Raw genomic sequence first — 12,696 nt, 5'->3', positions numbered from 1 at the left:
TTTTTTCCTTTTTGTCCTTTTATTATTTTCAGCTTCTTTTGCATTATTATTTGTTTTTACTCTTTCATACGTTTTTTTTGTCCCTCCCTCTTTTTAGTTTTTCTTTGCTTGGGGACAAGCAAACTTTTAAGTTTGATGTTGTCGCTTTACTTGTGGTTTTTCTGCTTATTTTAATGACACCAAAGGGAGGCGAATCATCTTCACGAAGGAACACAGCCTGAAGAATGAGATGGCCACTAGGATAACTGAGGTGGTTAAGTTCCTTTCATTCTATATTTTCTTCCGTTCTTATTATGATTAGGTTCCTGTTTTCTGCTTATTTTATCATTACATGATTAGCTGTTATTTCAATTCTTAGGTTCTAGTTTTATTTGCGATTTATTTTGTTATTTGATTTTTATGCTGAAAAAGAGTGTCTCATGTATTACTCACTGAGCTTGGAATCAAAAAGAAAAGAAAGAAGTGATATATCACAGGAGAGATTGAGTTTATATTTAAGATTAGTCTTGTTTAGTTAAATGTGGTGGTATTATTTGTGATTCTGAATGAATGACATGAACAGTGCATATTTAAATTTGAATCAAGAGATGTTGATGTATGAAGAACAGGAATTTAAAGAACTATTATGACTTCTTTGAAATAAACAAAAATTTAATCCTTGAAGCAAAAGAAACAGCAAAATAAATAAGCATAAGAGTAAGGTCCAAGGCTCTGAACATCAATGACTAGGGAGTCTGAAATAATCAAAAGCTCAAAGAGTTGTTTTTCTAGTCATATACTTGTGGTATGCTTGTTTCAAGTAACCTTTGAGACAGAATATTTAGAGTCGTGACCAATTACATTCAGCAGAGTATGCCAAAGGCTTTGAGTACCACTGTCTGGAGGTAACCGAAACAAAAATCAGAATTTAAGGAGAGTTTCCCAATCAAGTGCTTGTAGTGTTTCTGTGTCAAGTAAAGTTTGAGACAAAACATTTAAAGTCACGGCTAGGCTCAAGGTGAAAAGCACCAAAGAAAAGAGAATTAAAGTAAATTTTGCTGTGTTCAAGGATTAAACTGGAGTATAAAGATCAGAGAATTCATAATATGATCCGGATTATAATTCCGAATGACATTGACATTCCTCTAATTCAAAGGAGAGTGAGATGCCAAAATTGTTCAGAGTTACAATGAATAAACCCCATTTTAAGAATAGACTTGAGCATGACTAAACTCTCACTTCTCATACAAATTCACATCTTAATCATACACTTATTTTGGTTGCTTGAGGACAAGCAACAATTCAAGTTTGGTGTTATGATGCGTGAGCATCTTATCTATCTTTTCCTTGTGAATTTGCACCTGAGTTGCTAAGTTTAATCAAAATTTAAATATCTTTTAGCTACTATGGATGCTACTTTGAGTTGTACATAATTCTATTTATTTCAGGTAGCATTCGGAGAGATTTGACGGAGTTTTGTAGCAGAAAAGGGAGAAAGCAGATGATGCTGTCAATCATGACCTCTCTGCACTCAAACCGGAATAACTTGAGCTACAGAGGTTCAATCGATGTGATTCTAGTGGCATTAGAAAGCTAATTTCTAGGGCTTTCCAATAATATATAATAGTGCACATTTCTCCTCCAGCAACCTCTGCATCCTCCACGTTGAACTTGGTTTCTGCCAAGTTCAGCGTGGATTTGAGAACTCCCAGGGAAGCACTCGCTGCCTTCTCCAGGCTGAACTTGAAAAAATCCAAGTTCGGCGTGGATTCAAAGGAACATGTTAAAGACCACGCTGCCTTCTCCATGTTGAACTTGGAAAAATCCAAGTTCAACGTGGAGCTTAATGAATCCAATGGTCCCCACGCTCCTCAAGCCCTGCACGGATCAATCAAATTAATTTTGATTCAACTTTTATTTTATTTACAATTAGGAAAAGATATTATTTTAGTTTTAGAAAATATATTTTATATTAATTAGGATTAGATATAAAAGGGAAAAGAATCAGCCCTTCGGGCTTCTCTTCTCTTCTACCTCATTCCGCACTTTACAGTTTTTACGAATCCTAGTTTTCTCTCTGAACCATGAGCAACTAAACCTCCACTGTTAAGGTTAGGAGCTCTGTCTATTGTATGAATTGATACTATTATTTTTCTATTTTAATTCATGTACTGATTTATGATTCAAGAATTGTTTTCGTTCTTTATTTTATGAATCTGGGTGGAACGGAAGTATGACCCTTGTTCTAATTGAGTTCTTGTGTAACTTGAAAAAGCTCTTTACTTGAACAACGGCTTGGAAACATATTCTCCTAAATTTCTAATTATCTGGATTTAACAGGATACGTGACATATAATCCTCTTATATTTGGGTAATTAGGATTTTTGTGGCATATAAACTAGAATTGAACTTCACCCTCTAATTGGAATTAAGTGACCAAGGAATTGGCGGTTGATGAATTTTAGAGGAGACTAAAAAGGTCTAAGGAATTAGGGTTTAGTCACATATAGTTTGCCATGAATTAAATCTTGCATGATTAAAATAGTTAGTAAGAAAATTCAATCCAAAAAATAGATATCTCTGAAGCCTTAACTGTTTCTCCATATATATTTCACAACTTGTTTACTGCTTGCTTTCTGATATTCTGAATTTACTATTAATGCTTTTGAACCTTCAAACACCATTTTCTGTTTGTCTAACTAAGCAAATCACTTGACCATTGTTGCTTAATCCATCAATCCTCATGGGATCGACCCTCACTCACCTGAGGTATTACTTGGTACGACCCGGCGCACTTGCCGGTTAGTTTGTGGGTTATAAATTTCGCACCACTCTTGCTGTTGTTTGGAGGAGTTGTCTTGGTTTCTGTGCCAAGATCATTCAATGCTCTTTACGAGTGATTTGAAAGCACAGAGGAAGGTCTATTGTGCCCCTAGCTTCTTCGCACTTCTTCCTCTCCCCTTTCAATTATTTTTTCATTTTTGTAACAGCTCTTTTCCATTAATCATATTTCTCCTTCATTTTTACTTACCTTCTCATAACTACTACTCCCTCTTTATCATTTCTTCCTCTTCTTCTTCTGTGATTGCTGCTCCCATCTTTGCCCCGTTTGCAAATCTCTGCACCACTTCCATTTTCTATTTTACCATTTTCATCTTAAATACTAATAAGTGAATATTTTTGCGTTTAAGTTGCTTTCATTTCCTGCCATTATCATTAGGGGTGCACATGGACCGGGTGAAGCCAGATTTGATGTGACCCAGATCCGACCCGAAATATACACCGGGTCTATTTATTAGACCCGAACCCGGCCCTAGACCCGATGAAACCAATACACTTTCGGGCCACAATTATACCGGGTGAAAACCGGGCCGTTAACATTACATTACGTTGATACCTTCTTGTAAGCTAGCATGTAAAAATATCCAAATTTTCAAGACTCCAACCATTATTTAACATGGTAAAATTCATTTAGAAAAATATAACAAAAACCAACCCTTCTTCAAAATTAAAGCATAACTACAATCAATACTAAAGCATAACTACCATCAATACTAATATTGTCTAATAATACCAAATATTTAAATCAATACAAATAACACAATATTATGTATTAGTCTAAAGTCTTATGCATTCTAAACATTAACTTATAGTCTTATAATGACTAATAACACAAAATATTAAGGTTTACAATACTTAAATTCCACATAAGAATAGTCATGATCCATCGCTAATAACACAAAATATTAATTGTGTATGATGACGGGCCACTGGGCTGACTTCGGGTGACCCGAGCTATGGTCCGGACCCGACCCGAAATAATGACCGGATCTATTTTTGAGACCCTTATCTGGCCCTAAACCCGATGAAATCACACCAAATTAGCCCTTAAAGTGTTCGGGACCGGGCTGGGCCTTCGGGCCGGGCCGAGTCATGTGCACCCCTAATTATCATTATGCTTTCTTCATTGTTGTTGCCTTTTGTTATGAAAATTAACATTATAATTTAGGCTAGAATGGGTTTAGCTTCTAGGGGGTGTTGTAGGTTTTCTTGTAGTTTTAGGCCTAAAATGGTGTAGCATAGGACATTAGTGCCATAGAAGAACATGTTTTAGTTTTGGCTTGTGCCGAACTTCCGACTTTCCGTTTTAATTTAAGTGGTGTCCCTACTGTAGATATGGCGCAACGACCTCTCGTAAATCGTTACGCTTGGTGTATGACCGATGTTATGAGCACATCCTCCATGGTGACCGTGGAGGATTTACAGCTTCGCAACTCGGGAGCGTTATGCTGGGGTGGTCCCAAGGAAGCCAACTATGATGTTTTTATGCCGGCCCCCATAAGCGTGTTTGCCAACTTAACCTCGAGGCTCCCCGGGTTCTTGATTGGATGTGGGCGTATAAACCCATGATCACTTCATTGGGTGTTCGGCTTCCATTTTTCCCCTTCATCATGGATCTCATAAACTGATGTAAAGTTTTTCCCTCGCAACCTTCACCCTAATAGCTGGGTTGCCATCCAGTGCTTCGAGATAGTATGTGAGTATTTGGAGCACCCGGCCTCCGTGGAAGTCATCCTCTATTTCTTTCTTCTTACAAACCCCTCCCGAGAAGGTAAACATAAAAAGTGCTGCCTCTCCTTCTAGGCTGTGCAAAACCGTTGGATATTCGATCTTTGCGAAGATTTTTTCACGGTTTCAAGGAGACCTTCTTCAAGGTGAGGCCGCCATCCCTTCTGGCTTACTCTTGAGGGAGAATGGCAGATCTCGATATACTGGAGTTTCAGTGCCAACTTGAACTATATGATCAAGGTAACTTATGACGACTTAGGTCGGCAGAACCAACAGATCGCCAATGTCTTGTCGGCAATTTTTTGTTCTAACAACCTCAACCCCCATCACTTGATGGGTGACTGGGAGGCCGATCGTGATTGTGTGAGTAAGATCCTTCCATTTATTGTTATTCTTCCATTTTTTCGGTGTGTGCATTGCTATTTTGTTCCCGATTTCATAAGTTACTTTTTTCATGACTTAATTTTTTATAGCTTGTTTTTCTCATCCTTTTGCAAATAGGGAGGTTGCCGGGCACACTTCTTTGAGCTGTTTGATGACTCATCTTTGCTTTAGAGATGATGAGGATAGCTCGGACACCCCTACCCCCAAAATTAAGGTTCCCCCCACTGGCAAGGGTGAAGTTCAATCTCAGCCTCCCCCCTCATGTCCCCTGCCGGGATCGGTCCCACCAACGAGGAAGATCGGGGTAAGGGGGTTATGATCGAGCCGGAGCCAGAAGTAATCGTCATCCCTAACCCCAAGAAAAGGAACCCCGACTCTAGCCCTGGGCAAGTTTTCACTGTGATGGAGTCAATCGAGTTCTTTATCGACTTCTAACTATTGCTGGGCACTGAGAATTTCTTTCGGAATGAGGATCTGGTTACTCAGGAGAGGTGGACGTACCGAAGCCTTCTCCGGACTGCTGCCATTGCCAGAAAGGTGGAGCCAGTCTTGGCTCAGTTCCAGGTTCTGAAGGGAAAACATAGAGCTGCTCAAAAGGATATTGCTAGCATGAAGGCTGAGGGGGAGGCCCTGAGGACCCGACTTGTCGAGGGGGAGAAGAAAGTAAAGGAGGCAGACGAAGAGATCACTCGCCTCATTGACCGGGACCTCTCCCTCTTCAAGCAACTTAATGATGCTCAAGGTCGAGCTATTGCAGCGAAGACCAAAGTGAAGGAGTTGGAGAAAGAGGACGCTGAGGCCGTCAGGTTGGTGGACGTAACTCGCCTTGAGGCTACCAACTTCAAGAAAAAGAACAAGAAGATCGCCAAGTACACCCGGAATGCCATCAGTGCTATCGAGGAGGCGATCAAAGCCCAAGTTTCCTCGTTTTCCCCTGACGTCGACATCTCGACAGTCGGCGCTTTCAAGATTATTCAGGATGGTAAGATCGTTGACATGCCGAGGAAGTGACTTGTTTCTGGCTTTGTAAAAAATTTGTAGTCTAACTTTCCTTTTGTTATCGAGCCAATGTATTGCCCTTTTTACTTGTGCTCTTGAACTTGCTGTTTTGGTTGGGCCAGTGTGATGCCCTTATGAACTCTGATACTTATAAATTTAAATGCTTGTTTGCGTTTGATTAATTTTGGTCGTTTACTCTCATTTCTTTATTTGGCCATTTAGTGATATTTTGATTGATATCTGCGTGTTGTTGTGTAGAGGCTCCCAAGGTGATCAGTCTCGGAAAGCCGTTTTCATGTCTTAGTAACGATTGCAATTTAATAAATGTAAATTTTAAAAATTGGGCCTCATTAAAACCTCTCTTCGTCGTCCCGAGCTAACGGGAAGGGGAAAGAGGACCCCTTTTTCCAATATATAATGATAATACAAATAGATTTTGCTAAAAATAAACCAAAGCAAGATAAAATAGGAAATGAACATCCAAGAAAGAAAGATTACCACATCAAGTCAAGTAGTCGATCTCCATGGGAGATCGTGAAGCCGCTAGGAGTATAATCTCCTAAGGTTTGTTGCATTCCAAGTTCTCGGTATCTCCTTCCCGCCTAGCCTCTCCAACTTATACGCCCTTTTGCTTAGTACTTCTTTCACTCTGTAGGGAGCCTCCCAATTGAGGGAGAGCTTCCCTTCTCAAGGGGTCGGTGGATCGATATCTTTACGTTGTAGCACCAAGTCACCTTCCTCAAACCTTCTATTTTGGACTTTATGGTTGTAGCGCAGTGCTAACCTCTGCTTCAGTGCCATTTCTGACAAGTAGGCCATCTCTTTAGTCTTGTCTATCAAGTCCTTCTCAACTGCTTCATCGCTTCCCCCAAGGAACAACCTTGGGCTCGGTTCCCCTATTTCCACGGGGATCACCGCATCCACACTGTAAGTAAGCCATAAGGAAGTCTCTCCAGTAGAAGATTGCAGTGTTGTTCTATGGGACCACAAAACCGAAGCTAACTCGTCTGCCCAGGAGCCCTTTCTTTAATCCAAGCACTTCTTCAGCCCACTTAGAATGATCTTGTTTGATGCCTTGGCTTACCCATTGTTCTAAGGGTGTTCTACGAACGAGAACTTTTGTTTGATTTCAAGGCTTAACAGGAACTCTCCAAACTTTTTATCAAAAAGTTATGTTTCGTTATCCGACACCACGACCTCCAGAATTCTAAACCTTGTGATCACCTACCTCCAAAGGAATTTTTGGCAGTTCACGGATGATATGCTTGCCAAGGGTTCAGCCTCCACCCATTTGGTGTAATAATCTATGACTACAATTAGATACTAGACTTGTCTTGGGGCCATCGGGAAAGGGTCCAGCAGATCGACTCCCATTGTGAGAAGGGTCGTGAGGCCAGGACGGAGCTTAGCTCTTCTACCATTGTGTTGTGAAAGTTCGCATTTTCTTGGCACCTTCTGCTCTTCTTAACAAACTCTCAAACATTAACCACCATGGAGGGCTAATAATAGCCAGCTCTAACGAGCTTCCGAGCTAAGGATTTCCCTCCAATGTGGTGTCCACAATACCCCTCATGTACTTTTTCTTAGGACATACTTTGTCTGATCCCGCAAGCACTTCAGCAAGGGTTGGTTGAGCCCTCTTTTTTATAGTTTCCCTTGCACCACTGTGTATTTGGTGGCCTCTTTTCTTACAACCTTGGCTTCTTCTTCGTTCCCCGGCAAATGTCCTTCCTCAATAAAATGCTGGATCGGATCAATCCAAGAGGAATTTTCCTCTTGAACTTGAACCAAGCACCGGGTTACCGATGGTTCCCTTATCAGGCCTTGGATAAGAGACCGGTTTCCTGTCCCTGGCTTGGTGCTCGCCAACTTTGACAAGAGATCTGCTTTGGCATTTCTTTCCCTGAGCACATGCTAGACGACGACCTCTTCAAACTCTTTGCGTAGCTGCTTGGTCCTTTTCAAGTATCTTTGCAGCAATGGGTCCTGGGCTTCGTATGTGCCGTTCACCTAGGCTGTCACGACTTGTGAGTCGCTGTTGACCTCAAACTTCAATTCCCCAACCTCTTTGGCCAGCAATAGGCCTCTTATCATAGCTTCGTATTCAGCTTGGTTATTAGAGATCAAAAACTCGAATTTAATAGACTGCTTGTAAGTCACGCCTTTCGAGTTCTCTAATATGATCCTCGTTCCTTTAAACGGTTAGTTGGAGTTTCCGCCCATGTGGAGTTTTCACCATGTGCCTGGTACTTCAAGAGCATTGCCCGTCACCTCAACCAAGAAATCCACCATTTCTTGTGATTTGATGGCGTGTCGGGGTTTATATTGGATATCGTACTAAGACAATTCTACTGTCCAAGTCATCATTCGCCCTGCCAGGTCAGGCTTTTGTAATATTTGTCAGATCGCCTAATTGGTTCTAAGTGTAATCAGGTGACCCTAAAAATATTACCTTAACCTCCGAGATGAGATTAATAGGGTAAAAGCCAGTTTTTCTAGCCTTGTTTACCTCAGCTTCACACCCTGGAGCACCTTACTTATGAAATATACAGGTTGTTGTTGCTTGCTCTCTTCTCGGGCCAAGACAGCCACCATGGCCTCTTCTGTGACCGCTAGATATAGGTACAAGGGCTCCCTTTCTTTTGGTTTCCCGAGAACCGATGGCCCTGATAGGATTTTCTTGAAATAGTTGAAAGCTTTTTCACAGGATAGGGTCCACTCAAAAGCCATCCCTTTTTTCATTAAATTAAAGAAAGGTAGCGCTTTAACTGCCGACGTGCCGAGAAAATGGGACAAGGCTATCAACCTCCCTGTTAACCTTTGCACGTCCTTCATGCATCCAGGGCTTGCCATGCAAAGAACGGCTTCACACTTGTCCGAGTTAGCTTCTATCCCCGTCTGGGTGATCATGAACCCCAGAAATTTCCCTGCTTCTATGCAAATGCGCATTTCAGGGGGTTCAGCCTCATGTTGTGCTTTCCGAGCGAGTTAAAGATGACCTTTAGGTCAGTTACTAGGCTTCTCGATTTGGCCGTCTTCACCATCATATCATCGACATAGACCTCTACCGACTTGCCTATGTGATCCCTAAACACCTTATTCATCAGCCTTTGATATGTGGTCCCTGCGTTTTTCAGACCAAACGGTATGACCTTGTAACAATACGTCCCCTCTGGCATTATGAATGCTGTCTTGTCTTTCGGGCATGTCTTGTTAAGGTCTGAATAATCGACACACATTCTCAACTTTCTATTTGCTTTTCTCACAAGGACTACATTTGATAGTCATGTTGAGTAGTTGAGTTCTCAAATGAAACTGGCTTCCAACAAGCTAGCCGTTTGAATGGCTACCTCGCATGCTCTTTTCAGCGACATCTTCCTCCTTCTTTGTGCCATAGGATCTGCTTTCGAACTCATGGCCAAACGGTGTGACATAAAGTCCAGGTCAGTCCCAGTTCCTGGCATGTCGACTGGGGTCTAGGCAAAGAGATTCCCATTAGCACGGATGACATCAATCAAAGGTCCTTTTAACTCATGAGGGAGGTTACGGTTTATGAATGTAAACTTGTCCTCCGTTTCCCCTACCCAGAACTTCTCTAGGTCACCTTGTGGTTCGGTTCTCGAGTGCTCGTCAACCCTGGCATCCAGGTCCACCAAGAACACCCTAGGCACCTCCATAGATTTCTTCCTCAACGTTAAGCCAGCGTTGTCGCAAGCAACCGCCATTTCTAGGTCTCCTCAGACCACTCCCACCGACCCGTCGTCTGCCACAAACCTCTTGTCAATAACTTCGTGCAAATAACTACCAACAATTTGTTGATAGTTCTCCTTCCAAGGATGACGTCATATGCCATAGAGTCCATCAAGATCACAAACTCAGCCATTGCAGACTTCTTTCTTGCCCCGGAACCCACACAGATCGATAGCACGATAGATCCATCGGGCTTGATATAGTTGTCACCCAACCCCCACGACCCCATGATAATGGTCCCTGCGGTCGATTTCTTTGAGGCCTAGGGCATCAAACACATTTTGGAACACGATGTTCGAATCAGCCCCTGTGTCGATCAAAATTCGCTTAACTAGACCGGTCTTCCGGGAGGTTGTCACACCAACGATCTCCAGGGCCAAAGGATATCTCGGAATGCTCTTTGGCATCTTTCTTTGCCACAGATCTTAACATTGGTGGGGTGTCTCTACCAACCACTACGTTCACCACCACCGTTGGAGTCGTGCCTGGGTTCTCGGGAGGATCTTGTCTTGGCTTCACAATTCGTCTCCAATCCTCTTTAGAGCGTTCTTTCTCCCTCCTCCTCTCGGATAGCCTGCTCCAACCCATCCTTCAGATTGAAACAATCTTGGGTCTTGTGCCCAAAGCCCTTATGGTAATCGCAATAAAGGTTCTTGTTCCCCCTGTCCAATCTTTCAATTGTCTTGGTTTGGCTAGGATGCCTTTGTCTGCTGTCTATTGGTAAACTTCTACTACAGGAGCCGTCAACGGGGTGTAGTTCGTAAACTTGCCCACACGGGGAAACGACTTGTACGGTATCTCGGATGTTGCTTCTCTTGGTACCTCCCTTGGCTTCTCAGGGTTACTAGCTTGATGAGCTGGCAGGACGGCTAGCTGCCATTTGTTAGCGGCCACCACCTGGCTGACTTCTTCATCATTGATGTACTCTCTAGCCACGCTTTGTCTTTCTTGCATTGTCTAGACAAGTTTTATGGTTAGATGCTTCCTGAAGTCTTCGTTCAACAGGCTGTTAGTGAGGCGCAAACTGGCCACAGAGTCCGTGAGGCAGTCAATTTCTAGACACTCATCATTAAATTGGTCCAGATACTTCCTTGTTAGTTTGCCGATGCATTGGGTCACCTCCAATAGGTTGATCGGCTACTTTTCTTTGGCAATTCAGGTGGTGAACTGTGCGAGAAACTTTTAAGGAGATATCCGCAAAGGCCATGATGGACCCTTGTGGTAAGGAGTTGAACCAACGTATCGCCGGCCCCGCGAGGGTCACTAGAAATACAGGACATTTGATCGTCTTTCCTACAACTTCCAGGTTCATCCTGGCCTCAAAGACCGTGATGTGCTCTTGCGGGTCTTTGGTGCCATCATACCTCATGTCTGTTGGCTTGTCAAAATTCTTAGGTAAGAGAACTTTGAGGATGGAGGAGTGAAAAGGAGTTGCGCCAATCACTACAGGATCTCGGCGTTTCCTTTTCCTCTCCTCCCTGTGTTCCCGGCTTCTCGACTTGTCGCATGAGTAAGGAAACTGGGTTCGACCGTCAGTTTGGTCGTGCCCGTTGTCCTCCTCTCCCTGGTGCCTTTCTCCCAACCTCCTTATGGAGACCAGGTGCGAGAATGACTAGGCCGGGGCTCAATGCGCGAGCCATTATTACAGCTAACCTCGGGGTTGTAGCGATCCCTCGTGGCCAACTCTCTCACCAAATTTTGGACTCTATGCCCGAGCTCCTGCATGATCTCGGAGATATCGCTGTCGGTACTACCGAATGGACGCTTCTTTGGAGATTGATCTCGGGAAGGGTCTTGGTCAGAGGGAATTTTTGAGCTCCTCTGAGAAGTCTCTGGGCTCACTCTGCTCATGAGCTGACCCCCAGGACGTTCGGTGCCTCCACCTTCCTCTCGTACCTACTTGGGACAAGGAATGTGTTTTATCTTCTGCTTGCGTTAGGTCCCTGCAGACGGCGTCATTGTTTGTCAGTTCATTGACTCGTTTGGTTGAGTGGAATGGTTGGCGGTGAGAAGCGGGACCTGAGAGCGCTTGGCGCGGAAAAGGATGTCGTCCACGAATGTCGGTAGGTCAGCAGGTGGGGCCACCTGCAAGGACACTCCGATGCTAAAGTAAGCGTCTGTACGAAAATGCAGTTAATTAGGATAAGTGTGTGACGTACCTTCTCAGAGGGAATTTTTGGGCTCCTCTGAGAAGTCTCTGAGCTCACTCTGCTCATGAGCTGACCCCCAGGACGTTCGGTGCCTCCTCCTTCCTCTCGTACCTACTTGGGACAAGGAATGTGTTTTATCTTCTGCCTACGTCAGGTCCCTGCAGACGGCGTCATTGTTCGTCAGTTCATTGACTCGTTTGGTTGAGTGGAACGGTTGGTGGTGAGAAGCTGGACCTGAGAGCGCTCGGCGCGGAAAAGGATGTCGTCCACGAATGTCGGTTGGTCAGTATGTGGAGTTAGCTGCAAGGACACTCCGATGTTAAAGTAAACGTCTGTACGAAAATACGGTTAATTAGGATAAGTGTGTAACGTACCTTGAAAGATGGATAGGTTCCTCCTTTTTTATACCTTGTACTCGAATGGACCCTTTCATTTGGGTCCATTCGCCTGAAAGCTTCCGTCAGTCCAGGTCTTCCCTAAAAAATGGTATAACGCATGGGTCAATTTAGTTTATACAGATCAAAAATCCAACAAATCAATAATCTGCCGAATGGACCTCCAGTCTTTATTGAGCTGGGCAGAACACCACGTATCATTGACGTTGGAATTGTTCAGGCACCATGTTCCTTCCAATGCACCATCGGGTTGCATAATTTATGTGTGATGTAAGAACTAAAAGCATATAAGAATATCTAATAAAGTGAATAATGCAAAAGTATATATGATAAAATAAAATAAATCTTCTTCGTACGAATTTGCTTGGATATTATTAAATTATTTAAAAAAATTAATAAAAAACTTTTTTATTTTTTAATGTATTTAAAAAATTTTTAATAATAAAAATAAAAATATTTAAAAAAAATAT

This window comes from Arachis ipaensis, chromosome B10, assembly GCF_000816755.2.
Source record: "Arachis ipaensis cultivar K30076 chromosome B10, Araip1.1, whole genome shotgun sequence".
Classification (NCBI taxonomy): Eukaryota; Viridiplantae; Streptophyta; class Magnoliopsida; order Fabales; family Fabaceae; genus Arachis; species Arachis ipaensis.
Note: the sequence above shows the minus strand (reverse complement) of the source record.